The 27,870-nt window shown below is 45.2% G+C and overlaps 1 long non-coding RNA gene and 1 pseudogene across 6 annotated transcripts in view; one reads left to right on the top strand and one right to left on the bottom strand.

The window, feature by feature from the left end:
• LOC146183939 (uncharacterized) overlaps positions 1 to 27,870 on the bottom strand; it is a 203,333-nt gene that overhangs the window by 57,484 nt on the left and 117,979 nt on the right. For 4 of the 6 annotated variants that reach the window (XR_014708824.1, XR_014708825.1, XR_014708828.1 and 1 more), the window contains one exon: positions 1,737 to 1,915. This is a non-coding gene — a long non-coding RNA (uncharacterized LOC146183939). Of the gene's footprint in view, positions 1 to 1,736; positions 1,916 to 9,776; positions 9,996 to 23,614; positions 23,744 to 27,870 lie in introns of those variants that run through there. The other 2 variants (XR_014708826.1, XR_014708827.1) reach the window with 2 other exon arrangements.
• On the top strand, positions 17,266 to 18,337 carry LOC146183941 (chromobox protein homolog 3 pseudogene; annotated as a pseudogene).

Consider the following 27,870-nt stretch of genomic DNA (forward strand, 5'->3'; position numbering starts at 1 on the left):
ATTACGAATTTGGCTAAAATTAACAGCGCCGCAGCTTACAACTCTCGCGCGAAACGAAACAGAAACCGCCGTTTCTGTGTGTATGGTCCATGGGCTGTAGCTATCATCATCAAAACATCATCAGATCATCATCATCTAGGACCAGCTCCTAGCGCCACCATGAAGCTATGGCTTATTACGCAGTAGCCAGCAGGCCTAGCTGCCTGCTTTTTTTTTTTTCCTGTGCTGTGTGCCATACGAGGCTCGGTCGTTCGTGAGTTCACGCATGCAGGACGGTATTTTTTATTTTTTTTTGCCACAGATCATCTTATTGCGAAGTTGGTGCGAGATTAGCGATGATATTAGCCAGCGAAGTGCCAAGAAGATATGAACGCAGCTGCCTTCACTGCAAGACATCGACGCAGGGAAAAAGTGATTCGGCCTCTACAGACCGCTAGCATTGCCCCATTGACTGCCGCGATCATTATGAAAGACCGAGACAAGATTTTCAAAGCTCAGGGAACATTGAAGATGGATCATAGAGAACTGCGATGTTCTTTTTTTTTTTTTTTTTTGCACATGGACTAAGTGCTTACTTTCATCGCTCGGTGCAACGACGCACGCAATGAGGTGTTCCGGAAAGTGGAAGGTGCATGTGCTGTAGTGGTGTAATGTAGTGCGTGGTCGTGTTTGCTGCACGCGGCAGAAGAAAATAATTTATTTCTTTAAATAAATCAGCTTTGGAGTTAGTGCAACCTTTTCACTTGAGGTTTTGCTTGTCGTGTACACACATGCCTACTGCCAAGGTACGTCATTTTCATACCTAGGTTTGAGCACTGGCTTATAATCGCAGATTTTTCATTACAACGATATTTAAAAAAAAATTATTTTTTCCGGTCTCGCGGGATTCGTTATATCGAGATTTGACTGTATATCTAGCAGGGAAAACGATCTCATAAAGCTTTAATTACACAGAGTCCTTTCACTTTTTGACAGCGAGAGCATGTGTACACCCCCCCCGCACCCCCGTCCCAGCAAAGCAAGCTGCAAGAGTTTTTCTAAACATGTTTCCTATTCAGCACTGGTTACTTTTGTTCCCACCGAATACTTTTTTTCAGATAATGTCACCCTTGGCAGGTATGCATTGCACTGATTTTGTTACTTTTTTATCCAACTGTCCTTCTCTTCTCCTTCTGGAAAGCTCTTGGTACTGTTCCCCTGTGGCTGTATTACTTATCACATGAAATACCAGTCTATTCCCTTTCAAGAAACAGGTCTCAGCATCCAACCAGCTTTAGGTGCCAACTCATCATCTACCTTGCATTGTATCTTTTCCTGCTCCTGCCAAATTTTATTTTATTTTTTAAGGCCACAGAGTGTCATCAGTTCAAGGCTCATATAAATTCGTACCCGAGGAAACATTCACTCCTTGCCCTGCTTTTTCCTTCTCCTTCTCTAGCTTCTGTTCTTCGCAAACATTTAAACCCCGCTAGTGATAACGGTGCTACCCAGACAAGGACAAGTGCCCTTGTCACAACATTGGCTCTGCTTGCGAACTGAGGCTCCCCCTGAGCCCTTGTGCAGTGCTCTTTCATACTGCGAAGCCATCTTCTTTCTCACATTCAGCATTGGTTGGTTCACGGGGTTTATATTCTTAAAGTGGCTCATGCTATGATGATCTAAGTACCATGTACAGATCCTAAAATACTGCAAATGTATTCAGTGTAATAGAATATCTACTGGGAAAGTTCACTTACTTTTGAACATGTCCACTAGAGTGGCATGGTGTGCTCCGTGGTAGTTGAGCCTGCAAGGTAGCAACAAGCTTGCACAGTTAGGCTCTGGACAGCAGCTCTTTCACGCATCCGAGGTGCTTCGGCAATTTCCAGGGCCAAATAGGTGTTCAGTGGCACGAGCAGCCTGGCCATAACCACACCTGCAGTTACAAAGGTTGCTCTCAGGCACATTGCAGGAATGGTACAGCAAAATTAATAGCTTGAATATAGCATGCACAGTGGGTTCGTAATGTAGCACTTTTTAATGCAAAAGCATTACTTTGCTATGGTCACAGATTTCTGTCCACAGGCCGCATCCGCAGACCGCGTCAGCAAAATAGTGTCCGCAGCAGTTGTAACTGAAAACTGGGAGAGGTTAATGAGTGGTGTCAATCGATAGAGTGTGATGTAATGTGTCCGAAAACATAATTAGGCCAATAGGTCAATTAGGTAATTAATTACAGGCAAAAAACGTAACAGTTGTGCGCAGCAGTTTAGAGTAATTGAGAAGTGGTAGAGGTCAATGTGTAGTGTCAACCGATAGAGGGTGACGTAATATTGTGTGCGAAAAAATAATTAGGTCAATAAGTTAATTAGGCAATTATTTAGAGGCAGAACAAGCGAAATCGTACCCAAAGCAGTTGTAATTGAGAACTGGGAGAGGTTAATGAGTGGTGTCAATTGATAGTGGGTGACGTAATGTTGTGTCCCAAAACATATTTAGGCCAATAAGTACATTATAATTAATTAGAGGCAAAAAATGTGAAAAGGCGAAAATGCTCTATTAGCCAATGGCTTGGTGCAACGTTTAGTTAATTAAATCCGTCAAATAAGATGACGTCAAGGACGTGACGTCACGCAACTTCAAGTCGAGCCAAAAAAAAAAAAAGGGCATAGGAAGGGAATGGCGCGCAATTTGGAAGTACTGAAGACTAAAATGGGTAAACAAGGAGTGAATTAATGTGATGTCAAGGATGTGACATCACTCAACTGGAAGTGGAGCTGAAAAAGGGCATGGGAAGAGATTGGTGAGCAATTTGAAAGTACCAAAGACTAAAATGGGTAAACAAGAAGTGAATTAAGCAACTAGAAACAGCCAACAGCAGCATCCGTGCTTTCGCATTACTCCAATGCACGATTCTGCAGTGCTCTATTTTTTTCTATAGCCATGGCTGATAACGTGCAATTACAATGCATACAGGAAGAAACTGACAGGATTATTTTGACAGAACAGTGCAGCAACCACAATAACACATCCTTCCTTTATGACCATTCCATGCCAAATGCATCAAAGTGCTTGCACCCTCTCAGATTTTCTTTTTTTTTATAATTTGCAGCATTTACTACAGTCAAAAGCAATTTCCCTGTGCAGGGCCTAAAATCCCATCATGTGACAACCTTTTAAATTTTTCTGACTACTGCATGACTATGTTCATGGGAAACTCAGTGGCAATGCCACGAAGGCTACACAAGAAAAGGAAAGAGATAGGCGTTTGCCCCCATACTGTCCAGACAGAAACAACAATGCACCATCTTATCAACCTCCCCTCATCACCTCTCCCCTGAACAACCCACTATCAGTGGCAGGGAGACAAAGGCCAGACTCATTCCCTTTCCTGTGTAGCCTTCGCTGCTAATCAAAAGAAAGTTTTCAAGGAGTATATGTGTCCATAAATATTATAAATACCTTCTTTCTTGAACTCAAAATTTCTGCAACAAATGTATATGAACTGTACTTTTATATTATGCATGAAGAACCTGTCAGTACAAAATCATTTTTTATCGCTTTAGTTATTTATTATTATTTTTTTTTTTTTCAGTTCAAGGTGTCATTTTCAAGCTTTTAGAAACTCAGCTCAAATTTTCTGAGTATTATGAAACCTTTAGGCAGAACATTTACTCCTCCAAGGCGATCTGATCTGAGCTAGTTGGTTCATGTTAAAGATGAAACTATAGCCTAACAAAAAAACACACAAAGGAATACAAAAGGACACGAGGCTGACTAAAAACTAATCTTTGTTCAAGGATGCAAAAGAATATAAAAGCAAAAGGGAGAGGGTGAAGAAGTGAAGGGCGTCAGAAGGAAAAATACCCTCAGTTGTCACGATAAAATAAATGAAGTCAATGCCACAGGATAAGAGCAGAATATAAAGAAGAAAATGTATGACGTGGGTGGTGTAAAGGGCCAACCTGGAATAGATTAAAGCTAACACCAATGCATGAGGAAATGAAGCTAAAGCTCCAGTGACAAGATAACAAAAAAAAGGGGGGGGAGGAGGAGGGGAAGGCAGCTGGCAGCACAAACACTGCAAGCATTGCGAACCCGCCAGATGTGTCCTGATGCTGCACAAGTCTATCTTTTTGGCTAAAAAGAGCGTGCAGTTAATGCGGCCAATGCTGGAAGCGGTGGCAATTAATGACTACGGGGATCCTTCATCAGCACCGTCTCTGTGGCACTCACCGAAAAGGAGAAGAAATACCTCAGACAGTTGTACAAGTTTTTAGCACCCTAGTGCTTGACTAAGTTGGTTTTTGTTTTTCTTCAGCCGCCCCCCTTTCTACCCCCTCCCTCTTTTGTTATCTCGGCGCTGGTGTTTCAGCTGCGTTTCCTTACGCATTGGTTATAGGTTTTAATCTCTCCCAGGTTGGCCCTTTACACCACACACATTCGTATGTTTTGTTTTTATTTTACTTTTATCTGACTTCATCTATTTAATCGTGATGACTGATTGCATTTTTTGTGTTAACGCCCCTCAATCCTTCACCCTTTCACCTTTATATTCTTCTGCGCCCTTGAATAAAGATGAGTTGTTAGTCAGCCTTGTGTCCTGTTGCCTTCCATGTGAGTGTGTTTTTCTGTTAGGCTATAGATTCACCTTTGAAATGTACTACTCGGGAAGGGAATATTTTCCCTCAGTTTCAATGAGTAACGTTCATGAAAAATGCCAAATTTGCAAACATTCTGTATAGTACAGTGTATTCAGAAGAAAATTGTATACCACGGCACTTGTTGCAAAATTGTAAAGTGCAATTCAGCTGATAGCCTGTTATTTTAATGTTTTGCTAAGAAATCTTTGTTTGAAATCTTCTATTTTACATAACACAAAGTAATTTTGAAACTGAGCTCTGCAGAACCGGTCATTTTCGCCCCATGATTACATTTAAAAAGCGTGACAGATATGGCGCGTTTTTTTTCCTGTGAACCAATTATTATTATTACTATTATTATTATTATTATTGTAAAGTAACGCGAAGGTCGGACTTGGGTGATCAGGTTTTATCGCAGACCTGAAGCCTTGGTCGCACACTGCAGCCAACCACACTCCGCGATGATGATGGCTATCTACAAGAGGAAGCAGGATGAAGATGAAGCAGCACGTTCAGCCGTGTGGAAGATGAAGTGCCACACAGGGCTCACACAATTTCGCCCGCGCAGTTGAAGCGGCCAGCCTGGCCGCAATCAGTCCGCAGGATTGCGCCGAATAAAAGGTTTCATACGTGAAATGCGGACAACTTCAGTGCCACGGTAACGACTGTCCGGAGGAGGGTAAATAGGGGAGACGCGATAGCTGACCGGGGAGGTTTTTGCAAGTACTGTGTAAGGACCAATGTAACGGTGCTGGAACTTGTCACAAAGGCCAGGAGTGCGTAACGGGGTCCAAAGTAACACCTCGTCGCTGGGACGGAACGAAACTTGGCGACGGGGGTCTTCCTGGCTAGCTGGCGTGTTGACGCGAGCACGCCGGCGAGATTTGGCCACTCGAGAAAGGAAATGGTCAGGAAGAGAGGATGAGGAACTGGCATGTGTAGAAAGGAAAGAGGCATCAAGAAAGGTAGCGGCAGAACGACCGTAAACAATAAAAAACTGGGTGTAACCTGTGGTCCGCTGTACAGCCGTATTGTAGGCGAACGTAACAAAAGGAAGTACTGCGTCCGTTTCGGTGGTCCTGGTCGACGTACATAGACATGTCAGAAAGCGTGCGGTGAAACCGCTCAGACAACCCATTGGTCTGCGGGTGATAGCTGGAGGTCAATTTGTGATGTGTGGTTGAGGCCTCAAGAACTTCGCCTACAATCGTCGACAGAAATGTCTGACCACGATCACTGAGAAGCACTTGAGGGGCCCCATTTTACAGTACGAGCGATTCCAAAAAGAAGGTCGCGACCTCATGTGCTGAGCCATTAGGCAGGGCAGCGGTCTCAGCGTAGCGTGTTAGGTGGTCGACGGCGGTGGCGATCCAGCGATTACCTCGTGCGGACAATGGAAGTGGCCCGTATAAGTATGCCAACAACGGCGAAAGGGGTAGCAGGGCAAGGTAGCGGCTGTAGTAGGCCAGCAGCAGGAGAAGTCGGCCGTTTGCGGCGCTGGCATGGCAGACAAGAGGCGACGTATTTTGCCACGCTTGAGGCGAGGCAAAATAAGTAAGTTTTATGAAAGCCTAAGTGACTGGCTGTAGCGTGATCGTAGAAAGCCGCCAGGATGTGGATGCGAAGTACTCTCGGAATATCGGGGACCCAACGGGTGCCTTCGGGGCAATAAATATAACGGGAGAGCACGCCGTTGTCAAGTTTGAACTTTTGGAGTTGCCTGCGCATCCTAGCGGTTGGAGGGTGAGAAGCTTCGGTAAGAAGGTCGATTAAGGAACGGCAGTAAGGATATGCTCGCAGGTGTGAAATAATGGTGTAGCGATCTGAAGCAGCGGCAGGAGGAGCACTCGTGATGTTTGGAGCTCTGGACGACATTGAGACGTCCAGGTTGCACGCATGAAGGCACGAAGAAGCACTAGGTGGCGATTCTGGAAGCCGGCAACGTGAAAAAGCATCGGCCTCTCGATGTTTGCGACCCTATTTGTATGTGGCATCGAAGGTATATTCCCGCAAACACAGAATCCAACGGCCCAGGCGTCCAGTCAAATTTTTGATGGTTGATAACCAACACAGGGCATGGCGATCGGCAACGATTGTGAAATGCCAAATATAGAGGTAGGGGCGGAATTTCTGAGCTGCCCAAACGACGGCGAGGCACTCTTGCTCAGTAATGGTGTAGTTGCATTCCGTTGGTGCTAGAGTTCGACTGGCAAACGCAATTACTTTTTCCCTAGAAGCGGTATCACGTTGCAGTAGTATGGCGCCGATACCGAGGCTGCTGGCATCGGTGTGGAGAATGGTGGCAGCAGTGTCATCGAAGGGAGCGAGAACAGGGTCCGAAGTGAAGGCATTCTTCAGGGTTTGAAAAGCTTTTTCGCATTCTTCGGACCAATTGAAAGTAGTACGGTCGGTAAGGAGGTAGTGGAGCGGTGCAGCAATGGTAGCGAAACTGCGAATGAAACGGTGAAAGTATGATGATAATCCAAGGAAACTGCGTAGATCCTTCGTCCGCTGAGGGCGTGCAAAGTTCCAAACTGCAGCAAGCTTGTCAGGGTTGGGTCGAATGCCATCGCGGCTGACTAGGTGGCCCAGGATCTTGATTTCTTTCTTGGTGAAATGACTTTTTTGTGTTCAGCTGAAGACCGGCGGATGCCAGGCACGTTAATACTTGATCAAGGCAGCATAAATGATCAGAAAAATTCGCAGAGAAAATACCTATGTCGTCCAGGTAGCACAAGCATGTTTTCCACTTAAGTCCTCTAAGAACAGTGTCAAACATGCGCTCAAACGTAGCAGGGGCATTACAAAGTCCAAAAGGCATGACATTGAATTCGTAAAGCCCATTGGGAGTAGCGAATGCGGTTTTTTCTTTGTCAGCTTCGTGCATCGGAATCTGCCAGTAACCGGAACGCAAATCCAATGTGGAGAAATATTTGCACCCTGAAGACAGTCGAGGGAGTCGTCAATTCATGGCATAGGGTAAACATCTTTGCGAGTGACTTTGCTAAGTGCGCGGTAATCAACGCAAAAAACGCACAGACCCATCCCATCCTTTTTTTCTTACCAAGACGACCGGAGATGACCAGGGGCTAGCTGAGGGCCCAATAATGTCTCGTCGGAGCATATCATTCACATTATCTTTTATGATTTTACGTTCTGATAAGGAAACACTGTAAGGGCGGCGGCTAACAATAGAAGTACCTTCTGTAATAATGCAGTGCTGTGCAGAAGTTCGGCCCAAGGTCGGAGAAGTGACATCAAAGGAGGCTTGGTGTTTTCGAAGTAATTCCTGCAAGGCTTGGCGGTGAGTCATAGTAAGGTCGGGATTGATGGTTCCAAAGAGAACACAGAGAGAAGCATCGGAAGAAGCTGCTGGTGAGGAAGAGGGGCCGGTAAGGATGGTGAGGGACACCGGGTGAATGTCCAGGGCACAAGGAACATGTCCCTTTAGTCAGCACAATGGGCTCTGGGGAAGTGTTCGAAGCAGCGACAAGCGCTGTGCTATGCTCGAACCGAACAAGACTTGGTGGTAGCGCGATTCCTCATGTTAGATGGCGATCAGAAGGCACGATTAGCATATCTCCGTTATCAATGTCAGTAGAAGTAAGTGCGACAAGTTGTTCGCATCCAGGGGGCAACACTGAGTCAGTAGCGGCAAGCAGGCAATGACGGGGCTCGGGAGGTTCAGAAGACACATCGCTCTCGTTCATGTAAATGACCCTGTCACGACACGAAATGCTGGATAATGCGGCAGACAGAAAATCCCAGCCTAAAAAAATTGGGTGAGCGCATGGTGACATCATGGCAAATTGTACATGGTGGCGGACACCGTCAACAAAAACTCGCACAGTAAACTTAGCAAAAGGCCGAATTATTGCACCGTTAGCTCCACGGAGTTCAGGTCCATCGTAAGGCGTTTTCACTTTTCGCAAGCGGGAGCACAAGTCAGTGTGTATCACAGAAACAGCGGTGCCCGTGTCAGCCAAAGCCTCAACAGATAAACCTTACCCAAATTAAAGTAATATTCCAGGGACGTTCCGGAGAATTTTTGGGATGGCCGAAGAGTGCAGTTTTCCTGCACTGGAAAACTGCACTGGTCAGTTTTGAGATAGGCGGGGGGTCGTCAGAGAAGCTTGGTGGAGAGGTGAGGTTGAGCGGTGAAAAGGCGAAGGAGATCGGGCTGTAACCACCAAGTGGAGCGGGGCTTTCTGGCAGGGGTGATGAACGTCGGGGATAATCAGGGAATGAACGGTGGTTAGAGCCGGAGAAGCGAGGAGGGTAGTCTGCTTCAAATGAGTCATAGCAGCGGCGTTCATTCTGGAGCCTGCGACAACAGAAGAGGGAGATACGGCCTCGGTACCCGCAGTAATAACGAACAGAGCGGGCTGGGCGCCAGGTGGGGTAGTATGTCGGCGCCACGGCAGGTGGTGCCAATGCGGCGACATGAGCAGTGGTAGGCGCCGGTGGCGTAGGCGCTCCAACTGCAGGCGACAAGGACGTGACCTGGGCGTACGTTAGCACCTGACGGATGGTAGGAACGACTGGCGTTGGGGGGTAAAAGGTCATTGTGGCCAGCTCTTCTTTGACAATGCAACGCAGGCCAGCACTTGAAGGATGTGGCTCAGATGCAGGGCGGCACAAATTACCTTGAGCCGAGAGCTCTTCACAAGTTAATCCCCGAATAAGCGCACGGAGGTCAGTGTCGGCAGTGAAACCAAATGAAGTGGGATCAGGCTGCAGGCATATTGACAGTAGTTCGTCAAGGCGTTGAAAAGTCGATACGATGGCGTCGATCGTGGTAGGGTTCTGCACGGCCAGGGCATTATAGGCGAGTGGCCGAATACCTTTAAGGATGTGCCGAACCCACTCGGCCTCTGGCATGGTGTCATTTATGCGCCGACAAAGTGCAAGAACATCTTGTATATAAGGAGTATAGGTCTCATTGGACCGGTGAAGTCGGGCTTCTAGCTTCTTCTTGGCAGACTCCATGCGAACAGTAGGAGAGCAGAAAATCTGGCGTAACTTTTGTTTAAAGGTAGCCCAGTCTGGAATCGTCGATTCATGATTTAGGAACCACGTGTTGGCCACATCAGTCAAATAAAAAGACATATTAATTAGTTTAAGAGAATCATCCCACTGGTTGAAAGCCCTGACCCGGTCGTAGCTGTCGAGCCAGTCATCTGCGTCGTCACCACGGAGACCGGCGAACATCTGCGGGTTGCGTTGACGGCTAATGACAGTCTAAGTGGCAAGGGGAGCTGGGGTCGAGTTGGTGGAAGCCAGAACAGCGGAGTGGCCCTCTTGGGTCATGACGATGGTGGCCGGTGTCAAACGGCGGCCAGAACCTTGTTCCAGGTGGATGCAGGTGATGAAGCAGCGGGGAAATCAAGGCGCACCTCCACCACGTGTAAGGTAATGCGAAGGTCGGACTTGGGGGAATCAGGTTTTATCGCAGACCTGAAGCCTTGGTCTCACAATGCAGCCAACCACACCCCGTGATGACGATGGGTATCTACAAGAGGGAGCAAGATGAAGATGAAGCAGCACGTTCAGCCGTGTGGAAGATGAAGCGCCACACAGTGCTCACATTATTATTATAATTATTTATTAGCCATGTCACTGCAGAACACAGACTTGGTAATGCTCAAATTGCTTGCTTTCCATCTGCTTTTGATCCAGTTTTGCGTTAGTCTAAACTTCGAAGGGCTCTTACATAAATGAAGTTTCTTTTTGCCGGGATAACAAAAGGCACAGCTCTTGATGGTTCACTAAATGGCTACAAATTTTTTGGAGATCGAAGAGGGCAGAGGGCAAACTCTGGAGTGTTTGGAATGGAGTGAACTTTATTATAAAATGAACAGTGAGGCTGGTTGCCACATGTTATACCTGGTGAAAGCAGTGCTGCATGACGAAGCAGAGTTAGGGACATAGCAGTGTGCCAGTGGCTATTTTCATTAAGCACTCATTATATAAATACACATTCAGCTGCGCAAAAAATGAAAGCTACAAAACATTCATGAAAGATGGAACTGAGCAGTAATTATCAAACCATACCACTTAAATATCAATTTTAATTTGAAATGCACTGACTACGATACCAATACAAGTGTTGATAGATGCACAAAGCAATAACAATGCTGTTGTAGATTTGAGAATTATGCTTGCAGGATTGCTTGGTTGGATGTTGATTTTCTAACATGAGGATGTCATCAGCATCTGACCAACAAAGCAGGCGATCACTTGCAAGTAAGCAAAGATGGTGTTTTGAAAGTGGTTTTCAGGAGAATGGTCTTTCTTTACATAAAAGAGTTAAAAGCAGAAAGAACAATTTTTCTCTCCCAAAATATGTTCCTGCATGAGGGCCTTGCAATCCATCCCACTGCTATGGGTAGATAAAAATGACTTCCATCACAACAAAATTTAGTGAACCTGAAACCTGAAAAGATAATGGTTTCAAGGAGTTCTGATTTTCCAATGTCCAGTATGCGGCAAGAAGAAAATAAGTCTAAAGGAGTGCTTGAGTTCAGGATTCTCCCAGCTATTCCCATGATGTGATCACAGATTGCTGCATCATGTCTGCTGCGTTAGCACACTGCGTGTCCGTATCTTCCCAGGTACCGGTGCTTTCACTATTTATGCTAAACTTGTTTTTTATACATGACGCAATAACAGAATAAAGCAGGAAGCAATCACTTGTGCACAAACTAGCATTGGGCATAAGGCAGGCCTACCCCTTCCTGCATGCTTCAAGTATGCAACTTGAATTAGCTTCAATGCATCCTCCAAAAGTGTACGCAGTCAGCATGCTTAACCCAAACACTCGACCGGGTGGCCTGAACTGATGCCAGCACTGCAAAGCATTGTTCACTGGAGCTGAGAGTTCTACAATATGTACACTGACTCACGATGGCTCAAGTGCGGTTTGCATGTCTTTCAGAGTTGAAGTAAGCATCCTCTTGATGAGCCCTGATCGTCGTGCTTCGCTTTCATCTACAGTCAAACATATGCGCACAGAAAAACAAAGTTTGTTCAGCAACCTGACAAAATGTGTGACTGATCGAGCAAATTTCAGGTTTGGTATCAAAGCTCATGAAGTCATGAACCTGAGAATTAGAAAGTTTGACCTCAAAAAAGCTGAACTGCAACCAGCACACATATTTATCAAAACTGACGCTTCCGGTGCGTATATTTCTCCAGCTTATTACCGTCGACAACAAGACGAATGCTGAATACATAGTCCTGTCCGCAGCCAGCCGAGCATAAAAAAATCATGTTCGACCTACAGTAGCGCTTCGTCTGCTGTAAACAGATGCTTTAGACAATTTAAATCATACCTAATGACAAGAACGGCGAGCGATGCGGCTAGAAGCAGATACAAAAGAACAAATGAATAAGAACGAACCCTTGTTACAAGGGCGGGATATGCCTCGCAACCGGTTTAGAAAATGACAGTATGTGTATGCGGCGGCCACTAAACAGTGAGAGGGCAGAAAAGCAGCTAAGATTGAAACGTCTGAAGCTTAGAAGATACAATTGATGCAGCTATTGGTACAAAGCTTAAAGAAGTGATCTTTTTATTTATTTAAGATTCAGTTGTGACTCATCGCGTCGGGCGAAGCAATTCAGAATTTGTGTGTGTTGCAAAATACTGTTGTATGCACAATCTTGTACATATACATTAACAAATAATGCTTGTTGATCCGAGCTTTGCATAGCACCAAACGTATACTTTTCTTTCTTCAGTAAATGCTACATATAACTGATCGACGTATATGTGCACGCTGAACAAAAATTTGAAGACTCCATTTTTTTTGTGTGTAATCATTTTGTTTGATGCACTGCACAGAGAGAATTGTAGAGGTAAGGGGTGGTGCTTTACTAAAAAAAAAGGCGAGTAAAATATATGCAGGTGCAGGCTGTGGTATAACCGCCATACATTCCTTGGTTCCTTGGATATCCGATGTGCAGCCATAATAAATAAAATCGATAGGGTAGACAGCATATGGACATGAAAGATGCATAGTAAATTTATGAAATGTAACAGCGCAAATCATGTAAAGACACTAGAGAACAAAACGTTACAAAACACGTGTCACGTTGTGTTTTCTTGTGTTTGCATACCTTGTGCTGTTAAGTTTCCTAAATTCAAGATAATTCAAGATGCACCAACTCGCCTGATTATGCATAGTAGAAAATAGTGAAAAGAATTGTGTTCTCAAATATATGCCGTAATCACACGCACACTGCATCTACATCACAATAATGTGAAACAAAAAAAAATCTACTCCTGCCAATGTCTTTCAGAGTCCCGTGCAGTGCGCGAGAGCAACAAAAAAACTCAAATGAATGTTGCATACACATTTAGAATGTTTATGTGGTAAATTCGTAATTCACAGCTATGTCTAAAGGCAACCTTTTCTGGTAACCTAAAGCACTATTCATTCTGGAAAATTATTAAGAACAACAGAGGCCGACGAAAGCACAGTTGTTGTGGCTGTAGGAAGGAAAAGAAAATGCACGGGCCAGCTACTGGCTCTGTAGCTGAGCCACCTCCGCTGCCTCGTGGGGACAGAAGAGAGAAAGTAGAGAAGAAAGAAAAAGAAGAGGGAAAGAAGCGCCCCGCAACAGCTGTCGTCCACCACCTAAGCGATGGCAGGAGTAATGACGGCCTACAACAGATAACTCGGTGGCAAGCTAGTCCCTGCCGCAAGCGGCGTTGACCTACCAGTCCCAGCCCCGTAGGGCCAGGAACAGCCACCTTTCCTCACCTCCCCCTCCACGAATCAAGCACAGAAAGCGACCAAACTAGCTCATCATCATCATCATCAGCCTGACTATAACCACTGCAGGGCAAAGGCCTCTCCCATATTTCTCCACTTAACCCGGTTCTGCGCTAGCTACATCCACTTGACCCCTGCGAACTTCTTAACCTCATTCGCCCACCTAACTTTCTGCCGCCCCCTGCTATGCTTTCCTTCCCTTAGAATCCAGTTTGTTACCCTAAGCGACCATCGGTTATCCTCCCTTCGCACTACATGTCCTGCCCATGCCCATTTCTTCTTCTTAATTTCCACTAGAATGTTGGTAACCTGAGTTATTTCTCTGACCCACTCTGCACGCTTCCTATCTCCTAATGTTACCCCTACCATTATTCGTTCCATAGCCCTCTGGGTTGTCCTCAACTTAAGTAGAACTCTCTTGGTTAGCCTCCACGTTTCAGCCCCATAGGTGAGTACAGGTAAGATGCAACTGTTATATACTTTCTTCTTTAGCGATACTGGTAAGCTGCTAGTCATAATCTGTGAGTGCTTGCCAAATGCGCTCCATCCCAATCTTATTCTTCTTGCTATTTCCTTTTCATGGTCCGGATCTGCGGTTATTACCTGTCCTAAGTAGACATATTCGCCTACTACTTCCAGTACTTCGCTACCTAATGTAAACTGCTGTTCCTTTCCGAGGCTGTTGAACATTACCTTAGTCTTTTGCATATTGATTTTCAAGCCTACCTTTCTACTTTTCCTGTCTAGGTCACAAATCATTATTTGCAGTTCATCCCCCGAGCTGCTTAGGAAGGCAATGTCATCAGAAAATCAAAGATTACTGAGATATTCTCCATCTACCCTTATCCCTAACTGCTTCCATTCCAAGTCTCTGAATACTTCCTCTAAGCAAGCTGTGAATAGTACTGGGGAGATTGTGTCTCCTTGCCTAACACCTTTCTTTATGGGAATTTTGTTACTTTCTTTATGCAGAACTATGGTTGCTGTGCAGCCACTACATATATCTTCCAGCACTTTTACGTACGGCTCGTCTACCCCCTGATTTCGCAATGCCTGCATCACCGCCGAGGTTTCAACTGAGTCAAATGCTTTTTCGCAATCAATGAATGCAAGGCTGGTTATATTCCGAGCATTTTTCTATCACCTGATTGATGGTATGGATATGATCGATAGTAGAGTACCGTTTTCGAAAACCTGCTTGATCCTTTGCTTGATTGCTGTCTAAGGTTGCCTGATTCTATTAGTGATTATCTTAGTAAATACCCTATACGTAACATATAGTAAGCTGATTGGTCTAATTTTTAAGGTCCTTAGAGTCCCCTTTCTTATGAATGAGGATAATGTTTGCTTTCTTCCATGGTTCCGGTACCATCGATGACATCAAGCACTGCATATATACGGTGGCCAGCTTTTCTAACACGATATCCCCCCCGTCCTTCAGCAAATCTGTAGTTATCTGATCCTCTCCAGCTGATTTCCCCCTTTTCATAGTTTCTAATGCTTTCTTCACCTCGTCCTTTGTTGCTGGTGGAACGTGACTATTTTTCCCTGCCGCCAATCTCCTTACGATCCTGACTACTTTGGCTACTGTAGAGATCTGTACAGAACTCTTTGGCTACTTTGACTATCTTGGCCATATTCGTGATGACGTTGCCCTCCTTGTCCCTTATCGCATACATCTGGTTTTTGCCCATGCCCAATTTCTTCTTTACCGCTTTAAGGCTTCCCCTGTTCTTTACAGCATGCTCAATTTTCTCCATGTTATACTTCCATAAGGAAGTATAACATGGAGAAAAGGTGGCCGATATAAATCGGCCACCTTGCGCTTATTGATTAGCTTTGATATCTCGGCCAATTCAATCTGGTCTGTTGGATTGGAAGCTTTCATACTCTGGAGTTTCTTAATCAAATCTTTCGTCTCCTTAGACAGCTTACCGGTATCCTCTCTAACTATCCTACCGCCTACTTCTACCGCACTTTCAGTAATGATATCTCTGAAATTATTGTTCATTGCTTCTAGGGTAATGTCGCCATCCTCGTTTAGAAATGAATATCTATTCTGTAGTGAGATCCTGAACTCTTCTGCCCTCCCCTTCACCGCTAATTCGTTGATGGGTTTCTTTCTTACTAATTTGTTGCGTTCCTTCTTCAGATTTAGGCTAATTCGGGACCTCACCATCCTGTGGTCACTGCATCGCACTTTCCCGATTACCTCTACATCTTGCATAATAGCGGGGGTTGAACACATTATGAAGTCAATTTCATTTTTAGTCTCCCTGTTAGGACTTTTCCATGTCCATTTCCGGTTCTTCCGTTTACTGAAGAAGGTATTCATGATTCTTTGCGCTCTGCAAACTAAACAAGTAACTCCCCCCTGCTATTCCTAGAACCAATGCCATAGTCACCTACTGCCTGGTCTCCTGCCTGCTTTTTCCCTACCTTGGCATTGAAAAGACGCCCATTAGTACAGTATACAGCGTCTTTACTTTTCGCATTGCCGATTCTACATCTTCGTAGAAGCTTTCAACTGCCTGGTCATCATAACTACATCATAACGACCTGTACAACTAGCTCAGCCGTGCGCAACCAGGAGCAGGCAGCTCAGTTGGCAGCCCGCGCGACCCTCACTGCTTGAAGCAACCTACTGACACCCCCTTCAGCGCACTGTTTTTTTTTTTTTTTTTGGACCAGTCCGCAACACGGCCTCCCCCGTCAAGACCATTTTTTACGCGCCCCCTCCCGCTATAATGGGGAGTTTGGCGCTAGCGTCTGTAATTCGTGCCCGCTGGAAGGTATAGGGAGTTTCACTACAGTTTCACACCCATGGAGGAAAGGAGGGAGCGCGCGCAGCCTCCGCAAGCCAACCTCCTCTAACGCCGCTCCCTTCTCTCTCTTGCGCGCAATGATTCTTGGGAATTTCGCCAACATAGTTGCCAGGCTCAAAAGCAGAAGGGTGCATGGTATTTTTTAGTGACTTTGGATGCCCCCGCGGAAAGCCTACCGGAGTGGTCTGCAGAAAGTTGCGCGTCTCGTCGTAACACATGTTACTTTGTTTACAATTGTTGCATTGTACTCCGTGTTTATAAGCACACTAGTGAGAACTGCAGGTGGCCTTTTCATCTTTGGTTTCGTCAGGGAGACGACGAATTCGACATAACCTTGCATGACTGGGGAACTGGCTTCAGCGTAACAATGTGTATTCGAGGTCTGCATTTCCTAAATGAATCAAACGATTTTCGTCTCGAACAATACATGCACCTGCCCTGACAAAAAAAACGTTTCGTTTCTCGAGGAGTGCGCATAACAGGATACTCACCGTTGGAGCGACAGCCCCGAGAGGTATATCGGTGTAGTTCTTGCATCCCGGCACAAAGCATTTCATATGGCAGTACTTTTTGTTAGGCTAGTTGGTTTGATTCTATGCTTGCGAGACTCAGCGCACCAAGACAGAGCACAAGAACACAGCGGACGACAGGACGAAGCGATGATCAGCGCTTCGTCCCCTCGTCCTTCTTGTTCTCGCGTGCTTCGTCTGATCGCCGAACCCCGCAAGCATTTCATATGGCGCAGCTGAAAGAATCCAGCCATAGTTCGCGAAATACACGGGTGCACTGCGCGACGGCGGCAGCCCCCACGGGCTCAGCCCGTCTAAAAGTCCAAAGTTCCATCTACAACCTGCTCGCAGCGCGCGCCTCAAGTTTCAAGTGAAAGCGTCGCGTAGCGAAGGCCACGCGAAGGCATTCCTTCGGAGCGAAGCGTGCGAAACTGCAACCGAAACCAGCTACCGACTAACTCTTGCCGTATCACGTGACAGCTAGTTTCCCATGATTCTTTCCATAATATTTTTTATGACTAGGCTTCACTTTTCCGCCGCGTCGCTCACTCCTTTCACACCCCTGCTCCGACCTGACGTTGCATTCCTGCTCTGCTCTTGCGGTCGTACGGGAACAGTGAAAACCACGTGAAAACACCTGGGAGCCGGAGCAGAACCTCGACTGCCAAGGACTGATAGCGCAGTTCGAAATGACGCGCCAGCGAAGAGCCAAGTCACAGAACCGCAAGGAGGAGGCCCAAGGTGATGATGAACCACGTGGGTTCGACCGGGGCCTGGTCCCGGACTACATTATCGGGGCATCCGATTCTTCAGGGGAGCTGATGTTCCTCATGAAGTGGAAGGACAGTAACGAAGCGGAGATGGTGCCTGCGCGAGTGGCCAACGTCCGTTGCCCGCAGGTCGTCATCCGCTTCTACGAAGAGCGCCTGGTTTGGGCAACTTGCGGAAATCCGGATGCAGGGGCTTAGCGTGCGAGTACCCCCATTTCCGCCGCCTTGGTACTTTTCTTGGCCGAACATTTTTTTTAATTCCCAACAAACCATCACGCGAGCCGTCCGGTCGACAGGCTGCATTGATCATCGGCGTCTCGCCCGGGGAACACTCCGATATTCTGACTTTTCTTTTCATGTGCAGACGAAGCCTGGACCTTGTGCTGTCTTTTTATAGCCTTGTTTAGCCAAACGCACGCAAGCCATCGTGCAAGTGTCAAGCCGTTTTGCAGCGCCGCGCTTCTTGGGGTGAAGTGTTTCTATAGTTGCTGTGTTGGCCCGATATGTTCGGTAGAAACCGTCCGTAGCAACGTGTTTTCACATCCCATTCCTGCACATAACGCTGCACTTCCATTGTTTCCATTTGTCACCCCTCGTTTTTTTTTCCCACGCCATCGCCTTCAGCGTTACACTTGCGTTGATCCACCTTTTTCCCAGTCTTTTTTTTTCTTTTCTGTTTCCTGAAATCATTATTTAGCGAAGCGTGAATGAAAGCCTGTTTTGTTCATCGAAATTGGACGTCAAGAATGCGCCAGAACTAAATAAAATTAAACGGGGTCGCAAAATGTCGCGCTTTCGAGAGAACCCTTCGACAGTACATATTTTTTTTTTCTCATTGCTTTGTGTTGGAGTGTTTCACGGGTTTGTATTCATGTACAATATAACGGGAAATTAAATAAGTTTCACCTGCATTTGTTGCGGCCAAAAAATATCGCTAGTCTCGTTATTTTGAGGTGTGCCTCGACCTGTCAGCTGTCAAAATCGCTGCCGGCTGTGGGCAGCGTCATAATATGCTGTTGGCACGCCTGTTCTACTATGGACTTTTTCTTTTGTTAAATATTGGTACCGTTTGGATTTATAGTCATCTGCCAATGGTTCATATCACAGCATGCTTATTCAGAACATACTTTGCTCCCTCTGATGGTTGTGGTTATTGCATTTTGAGTTATTTGAAAGGCTTTGGCAGGTGCAGAAACCATGTGTTGCTCATCTTAAAATGTAACATCCTTTGCTTTTGCTTGAAGAGTGCTAATATGCACAGATAATGTAACCAATTCCTTCATTTTAAGTCCTTATTTCCTAAAGTGCGCAATGCCAAAGAGACCATTCCATTTCTGTTCTGGCATGCTGCTTGTGGTCCAAGTGTAAATTTAGCCTGTAAAGTTGTGCTTGGGGGAACTGCAGGCACTTGGAGAAAGAAAAGTAAAGTATCAATTATTGCATACTATAAAGCAGTCTAGCAGGTTGGGAATAATGAGGCAGGAGTTAGTGAAAAATCTTGCAAGGTTATGCTGACACTGAAGTTTGGGTGCTCTGAAACCCTCTTGTCATGCACAAACGGGAGCAACAGAGAGTTACTTTTAGAGGGCACTGAGTCAGTTGCAAAGTTAGAGCACTTAGTTTAAGTATAATGTTGAGCTAATCAACCCTGCCAACTGTCAGTGCAACTCCAAAGCACACTTACGAAAAGAAAAACATGGTACTGGAATCTGGTGCAGCCACCAGACGTTACGTGCATGCTTTTGTACCTTCAAAAGTTTAATCTTTTCAGTTATTGGTAATGTTCGGTACTGTGGTCCTACATGGCTGTTTTCCATGAAGGGAAGAGTCTTACAATCACGCGACTTCACTAGCCTTGTCACGTCTTCAGTGAAGCCATTGCCTTGATCTAGCGATTTGTGCCATGAAATGCGTTACCTGTATGGCTTGGCACGTTGTCGGGAGTTGTTCTTAGCATCTGCATTAGTGTGGGCTGAATAACTTTGGGCCGTAACAATGCACAGAAGCATTACATTTCTTTAACAGGACTAAATTGATGTTGGAAAGACTCAAGCTAATGTCGGCCTGTTTCTGTTTGTGGGATGTATTGTCTTGTTAATTCCATCAGGCTTTCGTCATTCCGTTTGAGTAGCAACTGATTTTACCATGTTTACTAAATCATGTTATTGTATGTAGGAAAAAAAAATATTTTGCATCTCCTATATGTAGTTTTATTCTCGCGGTATGCTTCACCGTGATGCTCGGACCGCTTTGTAGACTTGGTTGGTTTGTGGGGTTTAACGTCCCAAAGCAACTAAGGCTATGAAAGACGCCGTAGTGGAAGGCTCCGGAAATTTCGACCATCTGGGGTTCTTTAACGTGTGCTGACATCGCACAGCACACGGGCGCCTTGCTTTTCGCCGCCATCGAAAAGCGGCCGCCGAGGCCGGGATTCGATCCCGCGTCCTTGGGAACAGTAGCCGAGCGCCGTAACCACTGCGCCACCCCGGCGGGGTTACTTTGTAGACTTAACTTGAAGCGCTAGGTTTTATGAAGGGGCAACACCCTGCCTACGGTTTCTTTTGAGTTAGGCAGGGGTATGCGCCAAGGAAAGCGAGCTATGCATAAGTGCGATCCAAACTGCATATCACACTGATACAAGTGACAGTGCAACTGCTACAGGCATTTAGCAACGTCAAGCTCCCGCTAGAAGAATAGATGGCGTCCCAGCCAATGCCTCTCGCGTGGCTTGTACAACAGTGTACTTTTGTGCTGCGCATGCTGATGCTGTTAGCTGATCTAAACAATGAAATGTCAAGGTACTGAAAAAACTGGATATTGCTGATAAACCCAGAATTTCCCATATTATAAGGTGCCCCCTTATTGGTTTGTGGTGTATAATATTCACTACTGCCCGCCACGGTTGTTCAGTGGTTAGGACACTCAACTGCTGGTGGTCCTGAGAATGTAAGTTCAATTCCACCCTCGTTCCGATAGAAGTAAAATTCAGGGCGCCCATGTACTGTTGTATATCCACGCACGTCAAAGAGCTCGAGGTGGTTGAAACCTCCAGAGTTGTTCACTATGGCATGCCTCGTAGTCGATGTCGCTTTGGGATGTTAAACCCTGTAGATCAAACCAAGCACAGTACTCAGATATGTGGCGCAGCAAACACAATCACACGAGAAGAAACACAACACAGGCGCTCTTCTTCTTATGTGATTGCGTTCGTTGCACCACATTTCTGGGTACTATGCAGCACCAACTCGCCCCTCAAGCTGTTAATTAAAGCAAACATCATCATCATCAGCCTGATTATACCCACTGCAGGGCGAAGGCTTCTCCCATATTTCTCCACTTAACCCGGTTCTGTGCTAGCTGCATCCACTTGACCCCTGCGAACTTCTTAATCTCATCCGCCCACCTAACTTTCTGCCGCCCCTTGCTACGCTTTCCTTCCCTTGGAATCCAGTTTGTTACCCTCAGCGACCATCGGTTATCCTCTCTTCGCACTACATGTCCTGCCCATGCCCATTTTTTCTTCTTAATTTCTACTAGAATGTCGGTAACTTGAGTTATTTCTCTGACCCATTCTGCACGCTTTCTATCTCTTAATGTTACCCCTACCATTTTTCGTTCCAGAGCCCTCTGGGTTGTCCTCAACTTAAGTAGAACTCTCTTGGTTAGCCTCCACATTTCAGCCCCATGTACAAAGCAAACATATTCACTGCTAAAGCCCAGCAATGAGTGGTGACACACTTTTCACTGCTGAGTTCTTGGTCTCTGGAGGCATTGCGAAATATCACGGTATTAGTATTCGAATACCTCGTGTCAACACAATTACCACATCCCACTTTATGCAACCAGCAGAGAAGAAGCAGTAGTGGAGGTTCTAAATAGAACAGGGATGATCATCACGTATGGCTTGAAAATCTGCGCTCTTCACTCGACTTGCGCTCTTATATACCATGGAGTTTTCAACACGCTACTGACCAGTCCAGCTCACTGACTGTATTGACTACTGTACAGTTGTGCCGTGAAAAGAAAGCCCATATCTACTTGCATTTTATGACAGGCAGTTTTAAGGCATAATCTCACGTAGCGTAATCCTGTACGCAATAGTCGTCCTCGAGATCTGTCACATTCCGCGAGATTAGTTCTTGTCTAGTTTTCCTGCAATCTGCAATACCACTCTCAAACGTGCGCCAAGGAACGCTACGTAACAGGAGCGATCCTGTACCGTCCAAGCTCACACTTCCCAGAGAAAGTGTGACAGATACCGTACCCTTCCTTTCCTGTAAATCAATTCTAATCATGTGTAGCACTGCAACGAACGTCGATAAGAGGCAAATGATAGGAGAGGAAGGGTAGGTTGGTTGGTTTGGTTGGTTTGTGGGATTTAACGTCCCAAACCGACTCAGGCTATGAGAGACATTGTAGTGGAGTACTCCGGAAGCTTCAACCACCTAGGGTTCTTTAACGTGCACTGACATCGCGCAGTACACGGGCACCTTGCTTTTTGCCTCCACCGAAAAGCAGCCGCCGAGGCCGGGATTCGATCCCGCGTCCTCGGGAATAGTAGTCGAGTGCCATAACCACTGCGCCACCCCGGCGGGGCAAAGGAAGGGTAGGCTTTCGTCATTCTCCTCTTAAGAGATATAAAAGAGACCCCCTGATTTTCTTTGCATGTGTCCTCACTCAAACATAACAGCTCACCATTATCTGAAGATTTCCAGTGACGTTCAAAAGCAGGCGGCATGCGAAATTTTTTTTTTAACCTGCTGATACACTGCTAATCAAAGGCACTTATTTATGTCTCCATTTATGCAACCTGCTTAGTGGTTAGATTATTTGGCAGGAAATGAAGTGTGCCTCTTTTACTCAGCCATTAGGCAAATGCATGCTTGTCCTCCTCTGCCTTAAAACTACCAGCTTCTATTGCGCACGCGTATATCATGTTGGTGACAAGAGATAGCTATACATGGTGGCAGCTCTCAGGTATACACCTGCCACCTTGCATCCACAATCAGTGCGTAGTAGAAACATGTCGTCATGCCTACATCACTTGTGTGCCAGTTTTCCAGGTAGCCAATAGAATTCCTCATACACCCCAGAGGGCTCTACATGTCACGAAAAGACAGATTGCAATAGTGCAGTAAGCTATGTAAAAGAAAACTGGTAACAACAAGAGCAGAGAAGGTTGGGGAAACAAATGTGAGTCAATGATGTCTTAGCTGAGGTCAAGAAAAAAAGGTCATAAGGAAGGGAATGCAGAGTGGAGTTCAAATAACCATTGACCAGTTGTGATAAGGCAATGGATTCAAGTGAAAAGTAAGCATAGCAGCGATAGAGCAATTTGGTTTCTCATTTTTAATGAAAAGCATGGCAGTCTGAGTGGGAAGAAGGAAGGTAGACATAAAGGAAAGAAGCAGGTGGGTATGTGTCCAGTAAAAAGAAAGTGGGGTTCGACATAGTGTTATGTGATGACATTAGGAGGTTTGCAAGAATAAGGCAAAGTCACAGCTACTGTTAGCTAAGGATTACTAGAGGGGGCAGTGAAAGTGACTATACTGAGTGAAGCATCAGTACAACAATGCCTCTGTATAGAACAACAGCCAGAATCACACTTGTAGATCACTGCAGTAGTTTTGATGTAATCCTCAGCACTCTTAAAAGGCCAGTGAAGTATTCTTAGTTGGCCCATTTTTAAGAGATAGTGTTAAAGACTCCATTCTCCAGGCAATCCAATGTTGGTGTCGTCATCAGTGCTCTAATTAGTCGGTGGGTGGTGTGATGTCGCGAGACCTTAGATGACAAATTTGAGGTTGCAGGAGCTGACAACTTGCGCTTCTCCTTTAGTTAGATGAGTATGGAACTCACCGGAGCCTTTGCATTCCAAGTCAGATACGCGACTCCTACACCAGCAGGCACATTTCCACGGGGTGGTTAACAGTGCTTCATGTTTGCACCTGGTGATCGTTCACAAATTGGGACATTAGTGCTTAAGCGAGAGCACATACACAAATGAGGATATGCAAAGGACCTAGCACTGCATCATATCTTAAAGGTAGAGTTTGGATGAAACACAGGCGCTACTGTTTACTTATTTATTAGAGAGATTTGGCTTACCGTGATCCGCGATTCGCCACCGTGACCCGCTACCGTGTGTGGGCGGGGCGTACAAGCTGATTGGTCTAGACGAGGGAGGTTTATGTGCTGACATCCAGTATGTAGCGCCATCTATCGTTGTCAAGGGATCTGGGCATGCGCAGTGTAACGCGCAGTGGTGGATCACGATAGCGGATAGCGGATCACGGTAAGCTAAAAGTTTCTATTGAATGGAGAGAGACAAGGTATATATATGCTCGCAGACCAGCGTAGGCACTACCATACAGGTATCTTAGAAATCGCCATGCAGGGTGTTTAACAGATGACGCGAAAAATAATTTTTCTTTTTTCATAGAGGGCAAGGGGACTGTCGCTTGCACAATCATGTACCGCTTTCCTTATCGAAAATAAGCCTCAAAAGTTTCACGAGCAGGTTTTTTAGTACTTCTGCCTAAAATTTCCACGTACCAAAACCGCAGTATACAATCGATGCCAGCTTTACACTCCACAAGGTACATTCGTTCATTATGAGCATTCTTCCTGAGGTGGTCATTACACATCATCCCGTCTGGCCAATGTATGATCTGTCGCAGCACAAGGGGACTTTCATAGGTGGCTTTGGTGGCACAGTAAGAAAGCTGCCTTTCATGCTTCTTGCAGCACTGCTTTTCTTTGTTGCAAGGGATGCAACTGTTTGGGTGCCGAAAAGGCCATCGAACTTTAAACCGATTAGCTACCTTGTTCAAGTTGTGGAAGACCTTGTGCATGTGTGGCATAACTTGCAGTCTCTGTCTATCATCTGGGGTAATGACAGCATTTAAGTGTGCACTGCCCTCCACTTTCCTGAGAAGCATTTCAGCTACCACGGCCCACCCAGTGAAGCTAGCTGAGAACAGCCTCTCTAATCAATGGTGATCATGCATGCATGAACTCCGAAGCGCAGATTCCTGGCACAGAGTTGCAGTACCTCTTTACAATTTTTTAATAGACTGAGTCATGTGGAAAGAGCGCTTTTTGCGAACGAGGATAAAATGCCCAGCACACGCACCTTTCTTTGAATTGTATTCTTAGATCTAGAAACTGAAACTTTCCTTCTTCAGGAAGCTCATAGGTAATGGTTAGCCCTCGGCCGAGTTGTTTAAAACAGGGGTGGAAGCAGGCTCGAGCATTTCGGAGCAGCTTTGGGAGCAGTAGTAACGCCATTTCGGAGCAGCTTTGGAGCAACAAAATGAGTTTTCGAGCGTGTTATGTTTTGGAGCACGTTTGTAAGGTCTAACGTCTTTGATAATTGCAGTTTTCTTTTTCCGAAATAAACAATCTTCACTCTGATTCCTTTATACGCCAGTTCAATACATTTTCAACTTTGCACTCATCTCTGAGAAGACAAACGGCCAAAGCATGTAAAGATATATAACACAGGTCGACCTTAGCAACAACTTGCGAATGACTAGCAGCAAACGTAAATCTTCCTGGTGCGCTTCAACATCTGGTCTGACTGAACGCATTGCCTGTTTTGACTTGAGAGATTTAAATCTCGAGTCTACCGTTTGGATGTGCTCTAGCAGCGATAATAGTTTGGAGTTCAGATTAATGGGCATGACATTTCCCCTCTCTATCTTGCGCATTTCTATTTTATTTAATTTTTTTAAACACACCTCAAAGCCCCCAGATATGTGGTATTGCATGATCCTTTTTGGTCCTATGCATCTCTGAGCACATGAATATTTTGTCTGCCAAAAAGGTGCCTTCAGACAACAATAACGTGCCAATAACGACCAGTGCCACTCCCATGCTTTTTGCCTACCGTGGGATCGCAGACTGCAGCACTACCTTGATCGTGTTGTCCGTTTGTAAATATGGTGGAGGTCTAAGGGGGGAAGCAGGCTCGGGAATTTTGAAGCAGCTTCGGGATATATAGATGGCATTGAATTGTAGCTGTTCCATCCTACAGCTTATTTACTACACTGCCTCCTCCCAATAGTTCATCATTCTTTGCTTGAGCAATGCTGGGGCTCATTTTTAATATTGGCGATACACCCCGTGCGCCTTTCCAACACTCCCGAGAAGCTTCCTAGTGATTGACCGCTTTGGTGTACCAACCCATAACGCTTCAATTATGGTTTTGTCTGTCATAAGCCTGGCAAGCTTGTCAAGGCCGACAAAGAGGCCCAATGGTGAAGTACCTGCTTGTTTTCACAGCAGAACCATTAGAATAACTCATGCAGTTTTTGCAGTTGGACAAGTTTCCTTCCTAGCGGCTCACAGTAGTTTGCGCTACCTGCTTTGCTTGCTGATCTCGCTTCTCTTTACTGGTAATTCAAAAGGCTGAGAGGAGGTGCTACATGACATGCACAGTGCATTTTTTTTTTTGCAAGTATCTCCAATCACCGGTGGCCCAAACGGAATTTACTTGTCAAAAAATATTTATTATGCTCCATGCCTCGCTCCCTTAAAAAAAATTTCATTTGTATTAAGCCCAGTGCAAGATGGGTTATATTTTTGCCCCCGGTGCTCTGACACTGTTCCTGCGTTCTGCTAAATTTGATGGTAGAACATCGAGGCAGCGAGTTTGGAGCAGTTTTGGAGCTATATTGCATTTTTGAGCAGGATGGAGAAGGGAAATCCGTTTGGAGCAGAATGGAGCAACTGGAGCAGCACTTCCAGCCCTGTTAAAAGCTTTTACTGCACACTTCAGTGTGTCCTCTTTTAGAAGGGAGCAGTTCATTTTCAGAATGAAAAAGTTCATATATATAGAAAACTTTAGGACTTTGTCAGAGTTAAAATCGCTGAATGATCGTGCAAAAGGCTATTCCAGGCAAAACTATATTGCAGAACACAGGGAAAATACAAGACCTATACATATACCCTTCATTCGCACATAAAACTGGTCGATAGATATGATCGAAGTGCTCTGAAGGTAAAATTCTAAAAATGTTCTCTACTGTCGTGCCAGTTACATTCTAGAAAGAAACAGCCACATTTTCAACTTGCAGCTCTTCCCCTAACATCTGTGCTTGAAATGCTAGCTAGTTGTGGGTCGATCATGGTGGCTGTGGCTGGAAGGCTTCTTAGGAAAATTAAGGCCAATGCACACATGAATGCTGTGATTCCCCGGATGATAGACAGAGGCCACAAGTGCCACATATGCACAAGGTCACCCACAACTTGAAGAGGGTGGCTAATAGGCTTAAAGTTTCAATGGTCTCTTCAGCACCCAAGCAGCTTGCTCAGCTGAGCAGTAGCATCAGTTGTGATAAAGGAAAACAGTGCTGTAAGAAGCATGAAGAGCGGTTCACCAACTGTGCCATCAACATCATCTATGAGACCCGTTCGCCTACGACAAATCATACATTGGCCAGATGGAATTATGTGTTTATGACTGACTCAGGGAGCACGCAAAAATCTTCTTAATAATAATCAGATGCCTCTTGTGGACCATTGTAAAGCGTGCACCGATTGTACACAGCAGTTTCGTTGCATGAGAATCTTAGTTAGACAGTCAAAAAACTGCTCTTGAAACTTTAGAGCAATTTTTGATCAGGAAAGTGAGATATGAATGTGTCAGCAAAAGTTCCCTTGCCCTCTGCGAAAGAGAGGTAAAATTTTTTTTCTCTGTCCTTTGTTAAAAAGCTGATATCTCAGATTCCTGTATAGTTGCAACTCTGCACGTCTGCGAGCATATATGGGTGTGTCCAAATAAGAACAGTAATAGGGATCCCATGACCATTTTTTGTTTTCAATAAGTATTTATATGTGGTCAGCAAATGTCTCGAAACAAAAAAAATTGGCTTTAGTTCTTTAAGATACAGCTTAGTTTTCTCTGAAAAAAAAAAATCATGTATCACTACAGGCGGAAAACGCCGTTTTTGCCTTTTTAATAAATTTGAAGTTTGGAGACCTGCTGGTAGCGTACTAAATGTTTGTCATCTATTCTTTTTTACACACTAAGTCTGTGTAACTTTTACTATTATGGGAGTCATAAAAAGAAAGATTTGTTGTTGCAGTTGATTTAATAAAAAATGGCAAACAGTGCTCCAGAAACAACGCGCTGCAAAAAAGTAAATATTCAAGTTGAAATACGGGCATGATGTGTTATGGTTTTAGTATTAAGTCTTTTTTAAGGTATTATTACTATATAGTTCTTAATCTCAGGCAAAATTGAGAGCTCTGGTAGTCACTGTTGTCCGTTTTTTTAAATCCGAGGTTTTTGCCGATTTCAAAGTAGTATGGAGAAGGAACAAACAACTCTGGAACTTCCATTCTTTACAGAAAGAGAG

Source organism: Amblyomma maculatum, chromosome 7 (genome assembly GCF_055883805.1).
Source record: "Amblyomma maculatum isolate TAMU_Amacu chromosome 7, ASM5588380v1, whole genome shotgun sequence".
In the NCBI taxonomy this organism is placed as follows: domain Eukaryota; kingdom Metazoa; phylum Arthropoda; class Arachnida; order Ixodida; family Ixodidae; genus Amblyomma; species Amblyomma maculatum.